Below are 23448 nucleotides of genomic sequence, written 5' to 3' on the forward strand. Positions count from 1 at the left end.
AGGAGCCGGCCCTGGGGAGTGGTGGTCCCCGGGGCCATCAATGGCTCCAGGAGGAGGACAGCTTTGGCCCCCCCTCCCTCTATTTTCAAAGCCCCGGGGAGGAGGGGGTCCCCGGGGCTTCAGGGGGCCCGTGAGGCCCCCCCTGCTTATTTAATTAAAGCCCTGGAGGGTGACGATCCACGGGACTTGGGGAGGCCCGCTTCATTTATTTTTTGATTTTTTTTTGCCCGAATTCACGGACCCATCGCGCATTGTGACATTTAATTTATAAAAAAAAAAAAGAAATTTAGGCCTGAGGTCCTTGTGGGACCCGCGTGAGCAGGACTAGGGGGTCAGGGTGTTTCTACCCTGCCCCCTTTTCTTCTCTTTTAATCTTTTTTCGACTGTTTTCTTGTAACTCGGTTCTACCGAGTCACAACATGACTGCCAACACTTCCTGGTTTGCATGTTGGCAGCCAATCACAGTGAAGCTCGTGGTCGTGGCACCCTATCACAGTGAAGCGCGCTTTACGGGGGTGCGCGAACCCACCGCTGCCCCAGATATCAAAAATGTTATTTTTTTAATTTCTCAGCAACTACTGAACGGATTTACACCATTTAAAAAAAAGATGCTTTCTGAATCAAGCACTACCTTTTTGCCAAATTTGATGAAATTCCGTTCAGCAGTTTGGGCTGTAGCCTTGCCTAAATTTTCCTGTGGGTAAATGATTTTTTTACTTTATTTTTTTTAATTTCTCAGCAACTACTGAACGGATTTACAGCATTTATAAAAAAGGTCTCTTTCTGAACCAAGCTCTACCTTTTTGTCGAATTTGGTATAATTCCGTTCAGCAGTTCGGGCTGTAGCCTGTAATAAAATTTCCTATGGAAATGAACATGGAGAAAACACTTTTTGGGACCCCTTTTTTCTCAGCCCCCGCTTGACGAATCAGCCCCAAACTTTCAGGATAGGAGCTGACCTGGATAGACCTTTTTTTCGGAGAATTTCGCGTACATTCGTCAATTGACGCCAAAGCTATTAGCAAATTAAAAAATGCTTTTCCTATGGAAACTAGGTTCTAACTATAACTGCCTACTGGCAACCGCCAGTAGGTAATATATATATATATATATATATATATATATATATATATATATATATATATATATATATATATATATATGAAACAACCAACACGCATAGACGTGTAAAATGAAGAGCACTCCAGCAAAAATCCAGGGACAATGTTTTTCAAAGCATGAATGCTTTATTTGGCAAGTTCCCCCCCGTGCTACCCCCGAAACGCTGACAGACGCGTTTCGCCGACTGGCTTTTTCAATGTCAGTTTCCATTATGTTAAAACGGCACATTTAAAGTTCAACAAAGTGTCACATGACAATGAATGCGTAAACATAGAAGATGGATTGGCAGCAACATTGTATCTAAATTCATGGCGGCCATCTTCTAGTAGCAAATATAAACAAATAAAGTGCCTAGCGTTCATACAAAAAATAACATATGTGCAGATTAAAATTACAATTTCAAATTGGCAAGCAGCATAAGTGACAGGTGATAATAGGATGTTTATATATTGCGTTATTCGAGATGGGAAAGACGCACGATTTTAGATACATAATGTTCTAAAATAGTTTTTGGACTGACTAGGATCTACAGGATGTATGCAATCCTCAAAGTTGTTGGTTGATCTACAAGTTTATGGGGGGTAAGCAGACTGGAAAAATACTGAATACTCGAACTTAGTTCGTATAATGTTTAGTATGTCAAGCTGCCCCCCTAAAGTCAGGCATTCCCTCCAGATTACCTAGTCACCTGTCCTTGTGTATTAATAAAGCCCTGAATGGGCAGAAAGCCAACTGTTGAGAGAGAGTACTTAGATATGTGCTAAAAAAAAAAAAAAAAAAAAAAAAAAAAAATATATATATATATATATATATATATATATATATATATATATATATATATATATATATATTCACTGAAAAAACCATAGGTTTCACACATGTTATAGTTAGCTGTGCATTTTACTCGTAAAAAACCAATGAAATTCCACGTTATAGTTAGATCAGGTAACTATAACTCGCGCGACCGCCACTCTATCACAAGGATGATGTCATCAGTAATGTCATGAGTGATGCCACTGACCATGTCATGAGTGATGTATTATTTGACGTCATCAGCAGTGGATTGCGGGCGCGCAAGTTATAGTTACCTGATCTAACTATAACGTGGAATTTCATTGTTTTTTTACGAGTAAAATGTACAGCTAACTATAACATGTGTGAAACCTATGGTTTTTTCAGTGAATTTGCAAGGTTTTTTAAATGCTAATTCCTAACTATAACGTGTGTGAAACCTATGGTTTTTTCAGTGAATTTGTACGGTTTTTTAAATGCTAAGTTATGTATTTATTTTTAATTTTTGCGCTTTTGCAGTTTGCTTACCGTACGCGCACCCCGCGATTTTTTTGAAAAATTATAAAATTCATTTTTCATACTTTTTGGTCCTTTGTGAACCCCCTGACGAACGCTAGGGGGTCTGCAACTCTCTTCATGGCCCCCTTTTCGTGTAATCAACCTTTTTTTCTCAGTGTGAGAGACAGAAAATGGCGGCCGATACTTCCTGGTTTCGACCGATTTGAATGTTTACTTTGATCTAACAACCAATCAGAAACGCGCTCGCGCACGGCACCGTACGCGTACGGTAAGCTTACCGTAAGCGCACGGTAAGCGCACGGAGCGCTGCCACAGATATATATATTGATTTAAATGCTATTTTCTCAGGACCTACTGAACAGATTTACACCAGACCTACAAAAGGCACTTCCTTGACCTTATGGCTACCTCTCTGCCAAATTTCAAGTAATTCTGTTCAGCCGTTCGGGCTGTAGCTGTGTCTAAAGGTCCTATGGAAAAATGCATGGGGAAAACGCGTTTTGGGACCCCCCTTTTTTCTCAGCCCCCGCTTGACGAATCCCCCCGAGACTTTCAGGGTAGGAGCGGAGCGTAGCGCCCCATTAGTTTTGAAAATTTCGCAAGGATTCGTCGACCGGCGCCAAAGTTATTCCAAATAGAATGTTGCGGATTTCCTATGGAAACATGGTCCTAACTATAACTATCTACTGGCGACCGCCAGTAGATAATATATATATATATATCAGCAAAAGAGTTACCCATCAGAGGAGCCACACACAGGTAAGTTGTGCTCTCAGTATTTTAATGAAGGCTGCTTCGTGGACGGAAATACTGCACACAGTCAGATCTTCAGCTTAACGCCGACGCGTTTCGGCCTCCCGCCCTTTGTCTAGGCTTTTCTGTTGACAGGAAAAACACGGCAGTCTTTAGTTCACCTGATTTATTTCTTAATACTGGGCCTCAGTGGGCGTGGCCGTTCGCACGGCATTGTGGTATTTGCAGTGTCACTTGTATTACTCTAATAAATTGCTGTGCACTCCCTTAATAAAATCAAAATAAATCCCAAGTGGGTTGCTGTGTCGTTATTCCATTCCACGTGGACACATTATCGCCTGCATTCCCAGTGCCTGTCCCTCAGGGGCGCACGCCGGTTGGCGTCACCCAGGGTCTGCTTTGCGCAGCGGTGCTCCTCTATGGCTGGGCCAGCCGTTCAACATTTAGCAGCAAAAGAGTTACCCCATCAGAGGAGCCACACACAGGTAAGTTGTGCTCTCAGGATTTTAATGAAGGCTGCTTTGTGGACGGAAATACTGCACACAGTCAGATCTTCAGCTTAACGCCGAGGCGTTTCGGGCTCCTGCCCTTTGTCGAGGCTTTGCTGTTGACAGGAAAAACACGGCAGTCTTTAGTGCACCTGATTTATTTCTTATTACCGGGCCTCAGTGGGCGTGGCCGTTCACACGGCATTGTGGTATTTGTAGTGTCACTTGTATTACTCTAATAAGTTGCTGTGCACTCCCTTAATAAAATCAAAATAAATCCCAAGTGGTTTGCTGTGTCGTTACTCCATTCCACGTAGACACATTATCGCCTGCATTCCCAGCGCCTGTCCCTCAGGGGCTCACGCCGGTTGGCGTCGCCCAGGGTCTGCTTTGCGCAGCGGTGCTCCTCTACAGCTGGGCCAGCCGTTCAACATTTAGCAGCAAAAGAGTTACCCCATCAGAGGAGCCACACACAGGTAAGTTGTGCTCTCAGGATTTTAATGAAGGCTGCTTTGTGGACGGAAATACTGCACACAGTCAGATCTTCAGCTTAACGCTGACACGTTTCGGGCTCCCGCCCTTTGTCTAGGCTTTGCTGTTGACAGGAAAAACACGTTAGTCTTTAGTGCACCTGATTTATTTCTTAATACTGGGCCTCAGTGGGCGTGGCCGTTCGCACAGCATTTTGGTATTTGCAGTGTCACTTGTATTACTCTAATAAGTTGCTGTGCACTCCCTTAATAAAATCAAAATAAATTCCATGTGGGTTGCTGTGTCGTTACTCCATTCCATGTAGACACATTATCACCTGCATTCCCAGCGCCTGTCCCTCAGGGGCACACGCCGGTTGGGTCGCCCAACGGTGCTCCTCTATGGCTGGGCCAGGATATATGCATTATTCCACTCCTGTTCTCTGTGATTTTGTGAAAACCAGGCACCAACATGCTGGGGGAGAAATTCATCAAGTATATATTTTATTCACCAGAAGGCTCGGACACATTTCAGTGGTACAACCACTTTGCTTACATAGCGTAGATGCCATTGCATTGTTGTTTTCCTAGTTGTCATGGCAATCAGGTCAAAAACATGGACAAATAAGAAATACTTTTTATCTTCTAAACAGCACAGAACATTACTTATGGAAAATGCTGAATTTCAAGTAAAGTACACTTGGTTATCTGGTGGGTACATATTTAAGTAAGGGAACATCACAGCTTTGTTATATAAATGAAGTCATGTCTCAAGTATCCCCATCTATGGCTTTCACTTCTACATAGTCGATACATTGACAGAGAAAATCCTAGTGGATAGTTAATCAGTGACTTACATGTTATCACAGTTTCTCATTGCTAACAATGTGTCAGACTCCTAGTGGACAACCATGCAATTATTATACACTCAATATTCGTACATCTCACCCTGCGGGGTTCCAAATCCTATATAATCATTCCAACCTTCATGCCTAATCCCAACTATTTTATTGCTTGAACTTCCACATAAAATAGGAACCACCTAGATAGCCTAATTTTCATACTCACAGAAAGATATATTGACCAAGTGTCGGAATCTGAAGTTACACAAAATAAAATGTTATTTCTTTAAACAAAATGTAAAAGGAAACCAAGATTTTTTACCATGACATGCATTCTTAATCGTAAAAAAAAGGCACTCTACTCATGGTTACTGTAGAACAGTGAGGATAATTCACAGATGTACATATAAGTCTTCATCTAAATTCAACCATTCTGAATTTTGGTATTTAAAACTACTGTATATTGTGATTCATGTCTCCTAAATTGTAGCTCCATGTTCCCACCTCTAGGATTCTTTGGGATTGAATCTATAACATAATAGACCAATTCATTAGCATTACCCTTATGTGGTTCATGTATGTGGTGGGCAATTGGGTAGCTCTTATCATCATTGGCTATAGCACGCAGGTGCTCTAATATTCTGACATGGACAATGTGAATCGTGCTTCCTACGTACAATTTTGGACTGGAACATTGTAGCACATAGACCGCATTCTCATGAAATGATGGGAAAATTACAAGAAATGATGTGTAATTAGATGAACCGCAAAGCCATCCTTTATTGCAAAATTTTAACTCAATTTTTGACACATGGACGTTTTTGACACTAAAAATAAAAGTGAAAGGCACAATTGCTATGAACACCAGCCGCTTGCGTTTTGGTTGTTTGAGTTGTCTCAGCGCTACTACACTATTAGTCTGCGGTGAATGTTGGTATAATTGCATAAATTGGTGTAATGCCCTGTTAATGCTTCAACTGGTTCCCTTGTTTGTAGTTGGCATTACTGAATTGTTTGACAACCTGCTATGAATAGAGAACATTGTGGAGCAATAGAATTTCTGTTGGTCACGAGAGAAGGTATAAATAAAAAATAAAGATGTGTAACAACTCCTTTTGACAGTAAAAACATAATCCATAGAGAATAAATGGTAGACAAAAGGAAAACTCCAGTTTGGATGCGATGGAGAGATTGGCAGAGAAGGAACATGATAAATGTAATACTTAGAGCCCTCCAGCTCAAATGCCCGTGTTCTAAGGGAATGCCAGGCCCATAGATTTGACAACTGGCAATTTGATGGAACAGAACCCGAGCATAGGCTGGCAAATGGGGGAGGTGCACACAAAACACAGTGGACCTCGAGTTGGCATAGAATCCTCAGCAAAGAAACAAAGGAAGCACTGTTGGCTCAGCGCCTCGCAGCCAGAGGTGCGGCAATCGCTCATGTAGGAGGACTGCAGAACACAAAGGGCCAGTGCCCATAAGGGAGCACTTTATTATTCCGCGGGTACTGGCGTTTGGAATTTCCTGATGCAGTCCGACAAGCAATCAGTGTAACTCTGGAAATGCTCGAGCAATGGCTATGGTGCATTGGCGTTAGCCTGAGTGCAGCCTTTTATGGAGAATATTTCCTACACAAGGGTTACGTATGTGGCTCTTGTCCCTGCCGCCATATGACTCTCTGATTATGCAGTCTCACTGAATCTCACGACTGAGTGGATTTATGCATTTTGCTACCGCTTTTGTTTGTTAAACCCATGCAAACCCATTCAGAAAATAATTTCTCGCCCTCACCTAAGTCAATCCTCCTCACCAAGGGCACCAGTCCTCTAGCCGAAAGCTTGGTCATGATCTCCCATTTTGAGGGGAGTGGTGTGATGTATGGAATTACGGGTCCTTCCCTTTCCTGCTTCCCTAGAGTCTGGCCTCTTCAACCCTTGTGTATTAGTGCACCCTTCCAGGTAAAGGTGCGCCAATGACATGATTGGAAGTGATCTGTAAACATGAACGTCTTAATACACTTCCCTGCAAACAGCTGTAACTCCTTTCTTCGTACTTCTGTTACCTAAGCTTGTCTATTGCTTTTGTGCTGGTGAACACATTAGCAGGTTTGTGTAAGGCAAGCCTGTAGTTGATGCCACCTTGTCTAGCCCTGCATTTGTCGCACGTGCTCGTGATCATAGCAACAGTCTTCAATGCTGTGCATTATCTCTTCAATCTAGTGTAACTGACACGTTAACAGTCTATGTTATCAGCGCAGCAATGTCAGATCAGGGTATCAGTGTCACAGCAATCCCGCGGCCCTGTGTAGACAATATTTAAGTGTGAATAGTGCAATTTAAAAGAACAGTGATACAAAAAGCAGACTGAAAATCAAATTGCAAGTGAAAACATTGTTTATTTATTTTGAGTTTTATATAGCACAAACTAGACACATGGGCATCAGAGCACTTTATAAGAATTACATTTAGATCGACTACAGGAACTATAACCCTAGGACTCGACTTTACAAGTTACACGTGCATCGTTTACATCATTTACAGCGAGCATAGCAGCAGTGGGTGAGAAACGTCGTACACTATAGGGCAGGAAGCAGTTACACAGGGATCATTTACAGGAGATGTGTACAGGTGGGGACCAAATATTAAGATAGTATATGGCGGGGGAGGGTGTCCAGAGGGGGTCGGATCCAGGTCAGAGGGATCAGTGAGTGTGCTGAACGCGGTACTAGGTGGGCCAAGCAGGGAAGTTGGGGTGGATTAGTGTAGGAATTTGTTGAGAAGAGACAGTTTGAAGTTTTTTCTGATGTGAACGTAGGATTGGTTGTCACGCAGTTCTTTAGGAAGGGCATTCCAGATTCTCGGGGCGTTTCCAGAGATAGATCGGGTAGTAGATTTGGTTTTCTTAAATTTGTGAGGGATGAGGAGAAGGGTCTTTGACTCTAACATTACGTCTACATTTACACAACGGACGTGGTGCCAGACTGGGATACATGTGTTAATTATGATTTGATGAAAGTTGTCTAGAAATCATTTCTGAATTAGCAAAGCAAAGTATCTTTTGAAATAATGAATAATGTTTTATTCGTCACATGTTTTCGTATACCTGACTCAATATAGATTGAAAATTTGATTTAGAATAGATAACAAGAAAATGTGTATACGCTTACAAGAGAACAGAAACGGGGTGGGAACTTTCCGCTTGTTATTCAACAATGGCTCAGCACAGAGTCATCCTCAATAAAAGCAAATATCTCAAGGGAATGCGCAATTAGTTTGTCAAAATGATCTGCACATCAATTTAATGTTAAGCCATTTTCAAAGTAAGTTCTGGGGCGGCACTGGCACTTCAGGCCAAATATGTCAAAGCAAGAGACTCACGAAAACGGAGATGTCCTTTCGAATAATGAATTGCGTGTCATGCCAGAATCATCCGATGTAGGCATCGATGCCTTAATGAGAATCACTTCTTAGCGATCTCGAGTGACTGTACATCATCGCAGGTGACATTTTAGTAACAATGGGGCATATTATCAAGAAACAGCGTTAAAATTATCGCCGCTTTAGCGGTAGAAAACTGCCGCTAAAGCGTTGATAATGGGCTTGATAATATGCCGCAGAGAATTCCCATAGAAGCCCATGTTCTGGTGTCAACATGGGCTTCTATTGGAATTCCTTGCGGCATATTATCAAGCCCATTATCGCCGCTTTAGCGGCAGTTTTCTGCCGCTAAAGCGGCGCTAATTTTAACGCCGTGCTGGATAATATGCCCCAATGTTTATATCTTTCAGTTGCAGTATCATCATAGTATTTCGGAGTCACCACTCACCTTCCTCTGCACTTAATGAGGACAAGCAGTACTTTTTGAACTGTGGACGCTTATACCGGATCTTTCTCCAGGAAAAAATTGGGCCTCATTTACCACAAAATAACGCAGCACAGCGCCACACGCCATATTGTTGCGCTGAGCAGCGCCATTTTAAAAGCACAGGGATGCATCGTGTTAACAACAATACAATGCATCTGTGTTCTTTCCCCTGTGCAGGCGCACAATTGACTGCCATGTGCCAGCACAGGCACCATATCATCATGTTTCAAGGGTGCCTGAGTTGGGGGGAGGATTATTTTTGTGCAGGAAGGGAAACCTCCCTGTACAAAAATAATCATTAATGCATTTTCCCCTTTCAATGCAGAAAGCAGCATGCATATAAAGAGGAAAGAAAATAATAATCCACATTTGTAAAGCGCGAACAATCACCCGTAAGGGTCTCTAGGCGCTGGGGGCCGTCGGGAAGATTAAGCAAGCTATTGCCCAGAGTCACATGGTGCTGGGCTAATCTGTCACCGGTGCTGGGAATCGAACCGTGATTCCCAGATTCCGGAGTCAGTCGCCCTGGCCGCGGCGCCACACCTCTTCCTCTAGGAGGAATGAAAGTATTTCTCCTGGTCGCTGTAGTATCCAGCTTACACGGTGAACATCAATGAAACGAAGGTCCACACGGAGCCTGAAGCAGTACGTGCTTAATTGGAGAGGGAGAGCGAGCAACTGCCGGCAGGCTATACAAAATGGTGTCTCACCCCACTTCAGTCAATCCACAATGCATTGCAGATGCATGACACAGGAGAACGACTAGAGTGCAACACCACACATCTTCCCCCTTTACAACCTAATGCAAAAGGGATAATTGCAGATAATACGAATAAGAACCAGTGGTGGAACAAGTTTCCAATAAATACAGGATAAGGGAACAGTGGCATAAATAAGGGGGGAAAAGGAGCAAGTCCTAATAAATAGCTGTAGAATAATTTTATAGTACAGTCCAATAAATACCATATAAATACAAACAGAGACTATAAACAGCAAGTCCCAATAAATAGTTGTGAAATAAATATATAGGACAATCCAATAAATACCATAAAAGCACAAACAGTGACTATAAATAGGGAGCAACAAGAAAGAAGCTCCTGATAAATAACTGTGGAATAATTATGCGGTTGAAACTGAATTTAGCATACAACAGGGGGGTAGACATTAGTATAGAGAGCAAGAAAAGGTTTAAGTAGGTTGCATATCAAATTCATCATATCTTTTTGGCAACAAAATACTCCTTCCCCTACGGGTGCACTTAGGAGAAGCATTGGGTGAGTGTACATCTCTTTCTAGGGACTCTGACCCAGATTCAGTAACTACATACTCATTAATGCCTTGGGTAGTAGAGCTCTGTGTCTCAAGGTTTTTGATATCAATAGATTCAGGGTGAGGTGAGCTGGGTGAGTGATTAGGATTTCCTGCTTCCCCTGACTCATGAGGACTGCTCCGTTCCTCATTATAATCTTGTTCCCTGTTGTCAGCAGTGGGCTCTAGACCTTCCTCTGACCACAACCACCCATCGTTTCCCTCTGCAGTGTTCATGTCCTTCCCCCACCATAGAACCTTGTTGCATTTGGCCATTCTGGTGAGAGACCATATTTTCCCATTACTTAGCATGGCAGATCGGGAATACAGCTCCTTGGTCTGTTGGGGCTGGCTGAACATGCTACTCCCCTTCTTACAGGTGGTGCCGAACTTGACCCTGACCCAATCACCAACACTAAGGTATGAGTCATTCACTCCATGTTTCTTGTCGTAGTATTCCTTATATATTTTCTGTGCCTTATCTAGGTTGCTTTTCACAATGGATGGGGACCATCTGCTCTGTAGTTTGAGGTTCATCCACACGTTATTGTCTCTTGTGTAGAGTTCTCTTCCACGCAATATTTTTAGAGGACTGTATCCGATCAAGGTGGGTGTTATGCGATATGCCCCAACCATTTTCTCGATCTCCGTTTGACAATCCTTTCCAGATTTTACGGCTGCTCGAATAGATCCCATGATAACGCAGTTGAAACGTTCTACTAATACATTTCCCGCTGGATGGTACACTGGGGTGAGTTTTTCTTTAATTCCGTTCCTTCTCAGGAATGCCATCCATTTTCCCGATGTGAATTGTGGGCCGTTTTTGCACAGTATGGTCCTTGGCATGCTTTCATGCAAAATGTGCTGGTTAAAAATGCAATGATACCAGAGGTATCTGTTCTCTCATCGATTTTTATCTCTGGCCATTTTGAGTATCTGTCCATTAGTGCGATGACATATTTCACCACACCCCATGAGTCAAGGACGGGGCCTAATACGTCAAGTGAGAGTTCCTCCCAAGGATTCTCAGGAAATCTGTACTCTCCCAATAGCGGCCTCAACGTGACTAATGATTTGTCAGCGTTGGCACAATGGATGCATGCCCTCACCTTCTTCTCGATCTCGTTGTCGAAGCCAGGTCACGAATAGGACGACTTCACTCTCCTCTTAGACTTGACGATACCTAGATGACCTTCGTGCATTATGTTAAGTATGCGTGTTCTCAAGATTTCTGGAGAAATTACTTTGTCTTCCCTCATCAGAAAAATTGCATCATCGCTGATAAATAGTTCTTCTCGCAGCTCCCAAAACTTTTTGTGCTCCTCTTTCAAATTCTTTTTTGCTGTCCATCCTTTGCGTCACGAAAAGCTTAAGTGAATCCAATGTAGGATCCTTGTCATATGCCAATTTCCAATCTTGAGCGCTTATGACGTCCATAAATGCTACACTGTAGTCTTCCTATTCATTGTGAGAGACTTCTGTTCCATTAACTGGAGAGCGGCTTAAGTAATCTGCTACTTTGTTCTTTTTGCCCGGCAGATACTCCACATCATAAACAAAGTCCAGTAATCTAAACGTCATTTTGGCAATGCGGGGGGTGGCTTTTAAGTTGCCACTGGAAGTGAGGACTTTCACCAGGGATTTGTGATCAGTCCTAATTCTAAACTTTGTGCTCCATATGCACTGTTTAAATTTGTCCATGCTCCAGATAGACGCCAACATCTCTTTTTCGATCACAGAAAAATTTTCTTCGCTGGGGGTGAGAGAACACGAAGCAAATCCTATGGTTGTTTCTATCCCTTCATCCCAACAATTGAGACAGAACAACTCCAAGGCCTTTCTCACCGGCATCTGTAGTTAAAATACTAGGGGTTGACATATCAAAACCTTGAAGAGGTATGGCTTGACAGATGTCATTCTTGATCCTCTCGAATTCTCGGTTGGTTTCTGCATCCCAAATGAAGGTATTTTTTTCTTCAGAATCTGGCGCATGGTATGAGTCTCGGTGGTGAAGTTCTTCACAAATTTGCTGTAGAATTCCGCTAGGCCTAGAAAAAACCTTACATCATCTTTCGATCTAGGTTCCGGAGCTGACTTGATGACGTCAATGATGTCTTTCTTGGGAGTTATTCCTCTTTCACTAATTTCTAGGCCTGGGCAGTAAATTCCGTTCCGCTCGCGGAATTTGCGGAATTTCGGGAGAACGCGAAATTGCCCAAAATTCTGCTTTCCGCGACTTCGCGAAATTTTTTCTTGTTCGCGTTCTCAAAATGCGTGTTCGCGAGATATTTCTACCTGAGCACGCAAACAGCAACTGTGAACAGGAAAAAAGCATCGTGAACAAGCAATTCCGCGTGTTCGCGGAATTTCTGCATGTTCGCGGAGATTTTTTACCGTTTCGCGGAGATTTGCGTAACGCGATTACGCAAATTCCGCCCACCCCTCCTAATTTCATGACCCAAGTACGACATTAAAAGGAGACCAAATTTACACTTGCTTAGTTCTGCTGTGAGGCCATTCACTGACAATATTTTTAAAACTTCTTTCAAATTGTGGTCATGTTCCGATTTGTCCCATTATGAGTATGTCGTACTGGAAATACAAGACACCTTTTATGTTCCTTAACAGTTTGTGCATTAATTTCAGAAAAAGTGGGGCAGCAGATGCTAGGCCGAAAGGTAGATGTCTGAATCTGTAGCATCCAAATGGCGTTATGAAAGGAGTCAACTTCCTGCTTGATGGATGAAGGGATATCTGGTGGTAAGCTGCAGTAAATCTAAGGTGGAGAACCACTTGACACCTTTGGTTTGAGCCAACATTTCATTTATCTTTGGTAGGGGAAATTTGTCAACCACAATATTCTTATTAAGCTCCCTCAGGTCTATGCACAGACGCACACTGCTATTCTGCTTGCGTTCCACTACTAAGGGTGCCAACCATTCGGCACTGCCGATAGGTTCAATGATCCATTTTTTTCCAAACGGTGTAATTCAAGTTGTACTGCCTCCCTGGTGTTAAATGGAATGTTGCGAACTTTGTGACTAACAGGTGTCGATCCCTCTTTCAATATTATTTTGTGTGTGGATTTGCAAAGTTTCCCTATGCTACCACAAAACATCTGAAAAATCTTTTTTTAATTCCTCTTCGGGGCTACGTCTTAAGTACTTGATCTGATCCGTTAGGATTGATTGTGATTTCTAACGCTCCTTGATTAGCCCACCCAAGGACGGATGGTCCTCTTTCTGCTACATACAATTTCCCTTCCGTATTTCCTCCCTTAAACTTAAATTTGAGGTTCCTAAAACCCCACCATAGGAATTCTTTCCCCTGTGAATGTAACATGATGCACATCAGTGGGTTTATGGTGTTTTCCTATAATTTCTGCAAATTTATCTTCCCACACACTACGTTGAATTATGGTGTAAGGCGAACCTGAATCCGCTGCCATCATTAAATCTACTCCACCAATGTTACCTAGGCAAGAAGGCTTTTCTTTGCTCAATTGTCAATACCTAAAATGTTTTCTTCAATGCATAGGACACAGTCATCATTTGTGTACTCTTCTCCCTCATCAGAGTAGGTTCCATACAAAACGCACTTTACAGAGGTCTTACCTGACCTCCTTCTGCACACCCTGGCTAGATTTACAACAACATCACAATATGTACACTTTGTTCGAAAGGCAGGGAAATTTCTGTCATTAGCCATATGCATGAGGGCACCACATCTATTACAACTAGTGCGCTTTTTATTAACAAATTTACTAGGTGCAGAATAATTCCTAACAGGCTTCCTATTGCTTTTGCTTTCCACTGTAGGAGCATGTTTGTTACCCCTAACATTTTAACCTGACACCTTGCATAAAGTTGAGCTACTGTCATTCTCTTTTTTAGCTGCTACGGCACACCTCTTGGACATTTCAGCTTTCTTTACAATGGCTATAATTTCATTAAGCGGATCATCCCCACATACCCACAACGTTTCTTGTACATTGGTATTGATTGTGTGCATTATAATCTGATCACAAACAAATTCATCATGAAGGTACCCAAACTTGCAATGAATAGCTAATTTCTTAAGTGCTGCAACATATTCCTCCACACTTTCAGATTTACTCTGCTTCCTCTGAAAAGAATTGTACCTGTCAATTGCTGCACATATAACAGGTTGATAATTACTTTCAAGATCTTCTAAAGCATGCTGGAAGACATCATTATCATCAGCATTTCTGGGTGTCTTATCCATCTCACTATACACTCTTAACCCTTCTGGACCCAAATTATGTAACACATTTTTTCTTCTTCTCTTACTATTGAACTCTTCGTCACCCCCCTCCTCGATGGCAGACAAATAGTTCAAGAAATAACATTTCCAGTCCGCCCACTTCATGGAAGGCTCTCCTGGTTTGGGAAGAAACGGAACAGGATTTGTCAAGGAGAATGTTTGTGCACACATGTTGATGAATGCAAAGTACTTGTGGTTCACAATATAGTAACAAGATGAGTAACTCCTAAGGGCAATTCACTGCACAAAGTCAATGAGTCATGTACTCCACCACAATAGACAAAGTTACATCATCAGTAACTGCAAGGTGTGTGGAGAAGGTGCAACAGTATGTAATAGCCGTGAGGGCATGTACTGGTGAGGCTACTTGTTCTAAGGCATCTGCCTCTGAATCCTGAAGGTTGAACACTGGCTAACCCCACTGGAAAACTCCTTGGTGCTAGAAGGTGTGCGCATCACCGTGCAATGGTAGCGCAAGGCGAGCACTGCATGAAGGGTCCTGTGAGAAATGCTCAAGATGGCTTCCACTGCTCATTTTGCATGCTTGTAAAACGTCTTCCCTGGACGCTTAATCAAGAAGACTGAGTGTTGGCAAAACCCCACAAGAAAACTCCTTGGTGCTGGAAGGTGTGCGCATCACCGTGTGACGATGGCGCAAGGCGAGCACAGCTTGAAGGGTCATGTGAGGAATTCAGAATTATTCGCACAAAATGGCTGCCATCGCTGGTCAGCTTGCATCAAAATGGCCGCCAAAGATTTCAAAAGCTTGAAGCAAATGTTCTGATTGGAATTGAAATCAGTCTAATACGGAATTCCATAAAGGTTAACTTCAGGGAGATCGTAAGGAATGAATTACAGTCACACAATTTCTCTTTAAAAATTCGGCCGATATCCTGAAAGCCAGTGTAGACTGGTATAGCGTGTCACTAGAATCTAAAATGGCCGCCGATAACTTTTACATGACGTGACGCGCAAGCGCTGACAGGTATTCAATTTATATAAACGTCGGGAATTCCAAATGTAGCCTCTCCTCACGGAATGACAGTTACTTTGAAACTACGGCTCTCCCTCTCCGTGTACTTGAAATAGACCAAATACATTAACGTATGCAAACAAAAGGGTCTATAAATGAAATAGCGGTTAAAAGGATGGGTACCTTGAAGTATTTCGGTGCCGAAAGTAGGATACCACTTGCATTTGATTTCCGACGACTTACATTCACTCCGTGCCAATTTCGTAACATAAAGTAGCTGGCGGTAAAGGATTGCCCAGGGTTCACTTGTCGCCAAATTGTCGTACCCAACTTACACGGTGAACATCAATGAAACGTAGGTCCACACGGAGCATGAAGGAGTACGTGTTTATTTTAGAGGGAGAGCAGGCAACTCCTGGCAGGCAATACAAAATGGTGTCACACCCCACGTCAGTGAATCCGCAATGCATTGCGGGTGCATGACACAGGAGAAAGACTAGAGTGCAACACCACAGTCGCACCACAAGGGTAGGATTCTGATGCATTCCCAGCTCTACAAAATGTTGTAAATCTAGGAATGTGTCAGGTTCCATGGATGGTGATTGGAACGCCCACAGCATCACCATGGAAACCCCTTTTCATGCAGAGTAATGAGTGCAAGGGGCTCATATTTACAAGGCCATGAAAAGTCACGCAGGCTGACTTTACGTGGCCTTGTAAATATAGTGACTCACTGGCAGCACAATGGGCTTGTAAATAAGGCTCATTGTTTCTAAGTCCATGTGATTCAGGCATCTTGCTAAAAGTAAATGTTTCTCCTCTAACTTGCTAAGTTACCTTTTAAAACATATGTACTGATTGCTCTGTTATGTGACAGCAGATCATGTCCAGCAGCCTTCTCTTTTCATTTCAAGGAGCTGATGTAGAAGCAGCTAATATGTCATTATGTATATGCTTGCTCATCTGCAAACAAGCACATGCAGGTGCTATGTGTTGTCATTGGTGTTGCCTGCTTCGACTGCCCCTTGGTTCTGACACTGCACTCTTCTTGCCTTCCACACTTGGGCATTTATTACACATAATGTCCTGGGGATGCAACAGGCATCTGTGACTACTTTTTGCACTCCATGAATGTGAGTCTCACCAATGGAGTCCTGCTAATGGTAAATTAATTGGAAATGGATTGAGAGTGCTACCGTCTGTGTCGCCTTTTAAGATAAGGCAACTGCTGTGCATCTGGGTAAGAGTCTCTAGGCTGGTCACTTGCAAACGTGAGCATGTGAGTGTGCACACGTATGATGGCTGAGCATGTGAGACTGCCGTCTAGCTCAGCAGGGACCTTTCAGGGATTGATGCTGATCTCCTGTAGGCATTATAATGAGTGTGGGCAATCATAGTGTAGGTGTGTAGTGCATTAATGAAAAGGCTTTGTGCTCACTACATTATACCTTATGGACTAAATCTGCACCACTGTAGTTCCCCCATACTTAGGCCTAGAGATACAGGTTGGGTTTGAATTTTAGGGTAAACTTTGCACTTGGAGAACCGTCATATTTCCCTGGGTCAACCATAGTCAGATTCTAGACTTTTGTCACCTCTTCTGGACCAAGTTAATTATTCTGGTAGCCAGAAGGAGGATCAAAGGTCTCCCCTTATAACAGAACCATTTTACAGTGTTTAATCCAGTTTCTGGGAAAGGAAGACATGGGTAGGAAATCTTCATGTGTTAACTAATGGTTCTCACTGCACCTAGACTGAACAGTCCCAAGCCTATGGAAGCAAAGGGGAAGGCCAGGGTCCTGGAGGCAAACACAGGAGGGCTACCATTTGAAGTTTTGGTAGTAGTGATCTGTAGCTGTGCCATTTGGAGGCAGAACTGAAGATCTGAGGGAAGATTGTGCCACATTCCAGTTGAAGCTGCCATGTTGACATTTCCCAAAATGCTGTTGAGGAGGGTTGTGGCAGGTGTTGAATGATGATGGCAAATCCTGGGATTGGACAGATGTGACTAAAATACAGAGGTCTCCAGCCCCACTTAAAAACCCCTGCACAAGGGTTGCACACTAGAGACCTTGAAGTGACGCCTCCAGACCTGGGAGTGATGCCTCCAGAAGAATGCCCATTTGAAGGAAGAAGCCACCTGCCTCTACTTGAACAGAAGGAGTTTGACTCCAACTGGCACCTAGGAGTGTTTCTCCAGCACCAGTGGTGCTGGGCCCCTTACACCCTCTGAGGAACAGTAGAGATATAGACCTACATGGGGAGACCCTGGAGGGTTCTCCTGGATCAGTTGTGGACTGGTTTTGCAACAGGGTGACCCCTATTGGGGGTGGGGGAAGCCACTGACTCTGCTGGCCTGCAGAGAAGCTGCCTAAGAAGTCCCCTGGCACAGGCACATACCTAGACAAAGGACAGATTCATAGAGGATAATTAAAAATCAAGCTCAAAGAAAAAGCAAAGATTAGAGGCAAGGAGGCCTGACAAAACGACTCCTGGTGGGTATCACTCGCCACCAGGAGCAAAAAAAAATCAAGATGAAGCAAATCAGAGGTATAGGGCCTGAGAAAGTAGCCAATCCCCCTGGAGGGAGCAAGTGAGAAATTAGCACAATTGTTGGAAAACAAACAAGGGTAAAAACAACCTTATTGATTTGCTTTCATGGGGAGGCGACATGCATGAGGCCTCCTCTCTTGAGATACCTTCGGCTCTCATGATCTGATCTCCCTGGGGACCCTCGGAAATAGGACTGTTCCAGTAGATGTCACCTCCCATGACAGAAAGGATAAGGGCAGGTGCTCCTCCCATCCCTGTGTTAGTGTCTGGAGAGGCACATCTGTCATCAGGGTTCCCATCTGCGGGCAGTAGAGCCGGTAACAGATCTGGCTTACATGCAGTACCCAGGAGGGATGTGACATCCCAAGTGAGGGGAGCTGGCACTGCCCCAATGAGAAAAAAAGCATTGTAGCAGGGATTCTGCTCAGAAACAGAACTATGCTTGGGACCATAGAACATCAGCATGTAAGGACTGAGTTAACATACCACCTCAGTATCCATGAGCTGAGTCTGACTTGCTATAGTGTCTCACTTGCCAGAAAACAAGTGAGTTGGCACCCCGAAACAAATCACTATCAACCCTTTTAGGGATTGTGATGACAGAACACACCCTTTCGCTCTCTCACTCGTGCTTGTCCACAATAAGATAAAAAAAGAGACACAAAAGAAGTTTATAATATTTATTTAAACCATTGTGCTCTAAGATGCAGTATTTGCACCACAATTAGACAGCAAATGCCTTTCAAAAATACCATTAACACGGTTAAAAAACCATGTACCATGAAAAGCCCTGTCATATTATAAGACAGATTAGCCTATGTCGCACCTTTCTACTGAAGCTAGATGATTATATATATTATAGATCTCTGGGATTAGTGTCGGACCCTGTACCTTAGCATACGTAGGTGGATGTTCCACACCTCTGCTGATGCAGCACTTTTCTTCAAGATCTTCTTTCCTCAATTATATGATAAAATGTGCGTTCACAAACAGCAGCTGTGTTCTCTGGTTATGTCTAGGTGCTAATGCTTGACCAGAGAGCATAGCAAGGGGCAATATTGTTTGACCTTGTCTAGGGTGTTTTCAGACTAATTCCCCGGAAAAGTGTAATATACAAAAACATACAAGTTCTGTGTGAAAATACAATGTGGCACAAAAACAAGTTTTATGTAGGAACATGTGCAAAATAAAAGTGGCCTACAATGTGTGCAATTAGGGTAACATAGGGAAAACGACAATGGGCCATGCAACAAAAACACACAACAGCATTTGAGAGACTCGAATGGGACCTAAAATGAAAAGGTGAAAGCACAAGGCTGTATCACAAAAAGAAAGAAAAAAGCCTAGTGGCAATATTGTCGAAGTCTTTTTAAATGTTCAATTTTGAGTGACATATTATTTGTGCAAATTAAAAATTTCGATGATGCATATGGTCAGTCGTAACCAATAAACTAATTATGCTGCACTTGAAACAATATAATTATATGGTTTAGAAGTATGATTAATAATGTAGTATAGGTATGCCACATTTTTATGTGAAGCACCATTTTATTAAAACTGATTCAGTTTTTCGTATTCTGCTCATCTTCCTCCTGCTCATCTCCCCCTCCCAATCAGTGAACCACTGCAAGTCTTCTCTCCCCACACTTTCTGCAGGCGCAGAGTGCTATGATGTTGATGGCGACTTTCCTTTGAAAGCATGTATTGTGAATGAAACTTTTCACTGTGTTCTCTATATAACATTTTAAAGAATTTCCACTGGAAGTTTTGATGTGGGCCTGCAGAAGAACATTTTGTAAGAATCGTTGTTTGAGAAATGTTTGATATTCTATTCTACATCTCTGGAGAGTAGTTGCTGAGGAAAATGTATTTTACCTTAAGGAATGGGTTAGTGCTAATGGTTTTAGTTATTATGAATTTGCTTTTGATTTGGCCAATGTGAGCCAACAATGATCATGTCATGCTGAATCTGCAGTTTTCCTAATTGTTTATGTGTAAAATGTATATAAACCCCCTTCTGTGCGACTTTTCATTTTCCTCATGAGACTCTGTTCAATTTACTTGACGTTTTCCTTTCTCCCTGAGATTGCTGTCAGTACTCTTTATGAGTATGAGTGCTATGCATCTGGGCCTTCATGTTATTTAAAGTTTTTTTCTGTATAACTTCTATTACAATTTCTGTGGTAAACCATTTAAACTTACTTTTGATCTAGAACTCAGTTATTGAGTGGTCCCAGTTTCTATCTGATTTTTAGTCTGCACACTATGGGCCCAATTACGACTTTGGTGTAGTTGTGGCGGCTCTCCTCTGCCACAGCTGCGCCAAAGCCGTGCATGGACCGCCTGACTTATTACAAGTTGAACTGTAAGGCAGACGGTCCTTTGCCCTTCCCATGGTGGTGCCTGGAAAACAGGCACCGCAATGAGAACAGCAAAAAAGTTCCAGGATGGCATGGATGGTTACGTCCATGCCGTGCAGGAACTTCAGGAGGATACAGGCACATGTTGTGCCTCCTGAATGTATCCCCATGGTAGGGGGGGCATGGAGGTCCTGTAGGGCTCCCTTTATTCCGGCACCACCAGCCTTTTCATGGAAGGGCTCCCACAATTAAATGGCTGTCAGTGGAAGGAACAGATAATATTCTCAGCGGGACTGGTGCAGTCCTGCTGAGCATTTTACATTGTGGCGCATCTCTGCCACAACCAGGGAAAGACTGCTCCTTGGCACAGCTGGTGGTCCACCGCCGGAACGACTTTGAATGTCGTAATCCGACGGACCACCACTGCTGTTCCGCTGTGTGTGCAACAGTCAGAAGACCGTCGCACTCGTAATCTGGCCCTAATTGTTAATGCTGTGGAGGAGTAGTGTCTCTAACAGCTAGATGAGTGAGTATGAACTTTTCCGAACCACCAGCGGTAAAAACGGGGGTATATAAACTATTGGGGATCACTAAATTATTGGGGTTCTGCTCCCGTAATATATCAGGTCATAAGTAGTTCATGGCGAATGCTTGAGTTGCGGTTACATGAGGATCCCCGGGGCACCTTATGGCCAGGCTCCAGGGATTGTGTACACTGGTTTTTGGTACCCCCCACTAGACCAAGGGGGCAGGGTATCCCTACCCTACCCTGAACATCTTTAAAAAAAATCTTTTTTCAGGACTAGGGACTCAGAAATATACAAAATTTGAGCCTTAGTTTCTCAAAAACTACTGACTGAATTTACAGCAAATCACAAAAAGCAAGCTCTCTTGACTAAGATCTTGCTGTCTGTCATACTTGGAGCAATTGTGTTCAGCAGTTTTTGCAGTATCGTGTTAATTTTTCTATGGAAAAATGAATGGAGAAAATGGTTTTTGAAACCCCCTTTTTCCCAGCCACTACTTGATGGATCACCCCTAAACTTTCAAAGAAGGAGCTGAGGTAGATGACAAAAGTTTTATGAAGATTTGTCAAAATGCACCATAATTAGAAGCAAACCAAAATATGCTTTTCTTTGTGTACAGTGCGGCCGCCAATGGGTAGTTATAATTAGGTCCGCATTTCCCTAGGAAATGCATTTTTGGTTGCAAATAACTTTAGCACAATTTGACGAATCTCCATTAAACTTTTACACACACACACGCACGCACGCACGCACGCACACACGCACGCACACACACACACACACACACACACACACACACACACACATGCACGCACGCACACGCACACACACACACACACACACACACACACACCTGACACCCCCCAGTGGCAGTCTCCCCTGGGTAGTTATATATAGGTCAGCGTTTCCATAGGAAATGCATTTTCTTGATTACTAAGAACTTTAGCACCATTTGATGAATTAAACTTTCCATAAATAGGGCTCTTTTTTGCTCAGTTTGTATATGGTAGGTTTCGAGTGATCTGTCAAGCATGGGCTGAAAAAAAGGAGGTTCCCAAAATGCAAAATCTTCAAGCATTTTATATTGACTTCTTTATGAAGCGCTACCGTAAACACTGTTGGACAGAATTACTTAAAATTCGCCAGGAAGCTAGATCTTGCTCTGCAGTTTGTGTTTTTTGTGATTTGGTCGAAATCCTTTCACTAGTATTTGAGAAATGAAGGTTTAAAAATATTTGTATATCTGGATGTTTGGGTCCACAAGAGTCTTTTGTGAGTCTCGCAGGAGCGCCAAGTTAAAAATTGTGTTCTAATTGGTGCAGGGAGCATTTTTTCCCTTGGTTCATCTGGCTCCCATGGAAGTCAGACTCCTGCAGGAGTGAGCACTCTCATTGACTGCCAACAACATGAGAAAAATGTTGCTGGCAGCCATTGCAGGACTGCAGTAAAAAAAAAAATTATATATGGGTGCAGAGTAGGGATAACCTGCTCCCCCAGACTCCATGGGGGGGAACCAGAGGAACTACCCATGAGTCAAAATTAAAAAAAACTCAGCAGATCTGGCTGTGATCCAATGGTACGCCTGCACAATCATTTGTTTTTTTTAAACAGAAAATGGCGGCCACCTTTTTATTATGTATATATATATATATGGGGAGGGGGGCATGATTAGGGCCCCCTCCCCAGCCCATTCAGAACTGCTTGTTGAAAGTGCATCCTGGTCCTCCTCCTACTCTACCTCTGCCACTTACTGTGAAATATTTTTTTTAACATTTTTTAGCATTTAAAAAAATACACTTTCGTATATGTTATTATACTGTACACAGTCATTGTGACTATTTTGAAGCATCAGCTTAAAAAATAAGCATTCAAAAGAGCAGGTAATCAGATCCCATTTGAAAAAGTAGACATGTTTAAGATTTGGATTATGCATGTTTCCCCATTATTTTAACAATCAACTACCCTACATGTATGTAGACCTAAATTGTCTAATAAACATTTATGAGTATTTGTAACCTTTTAATTTAATTCTTTAGAAAAACTGAAATTGTGCAGGTTTCACTTGTCCCAAAACATTAAAAAAAAATACATCTAAATGCATATTTATGAAAACTGATGCATCACTGCGATAATGTAGCAATTGGCCAGAAACATTTGCACTGTGGTGCGACACTCACATGACAAGGGTGCACTGCATTTAGGGTATGGTGCACCATGTGGTATGGTCCCAGGGTGCATCAAAACCTTTGACGCATCTGTGGGACAGATGGGGCAAAGGAATGTAACCCATCTGCTGTCAAAGTGATGCTATGTGTATTTGTGGGTCTTAAAGCAATCTTTACGTGCCAGAAATCAGCTTTGCATCACATTAGTGTGCGATGGAAAGCCTCAAAACGCGACAAAAAGCTTTTGCAATTCACTAAATGTTAGATACGGAGGGAGCTGCAAGCCCAAGAAGTGAGGGCAGCAACCCCAACACCAGCCAAGATGTCCAGACAGAATCCCAGGGGAAGAGGAAGAGCAATTTCAGTGAGGAGGAGAACCAAATATTAATAACTGAGGTGATAAAAAATCAAAACCATCTCTTTGT

This window comes from Triturus cristatus, chromosome 3_2 (genome assembly GCF_964204655.1).
Source record: "Triturus cristatus chromosome 3_2, aTriCri1.1, whole genome shotgun sequence".
Classification (NCBI taxonomy): domain Eukaryota; kingdom Metazoa; phylum Chordata; class Amphibia; order Caudata; family Salamandridae; genus Triturus; species Triturus cristatus.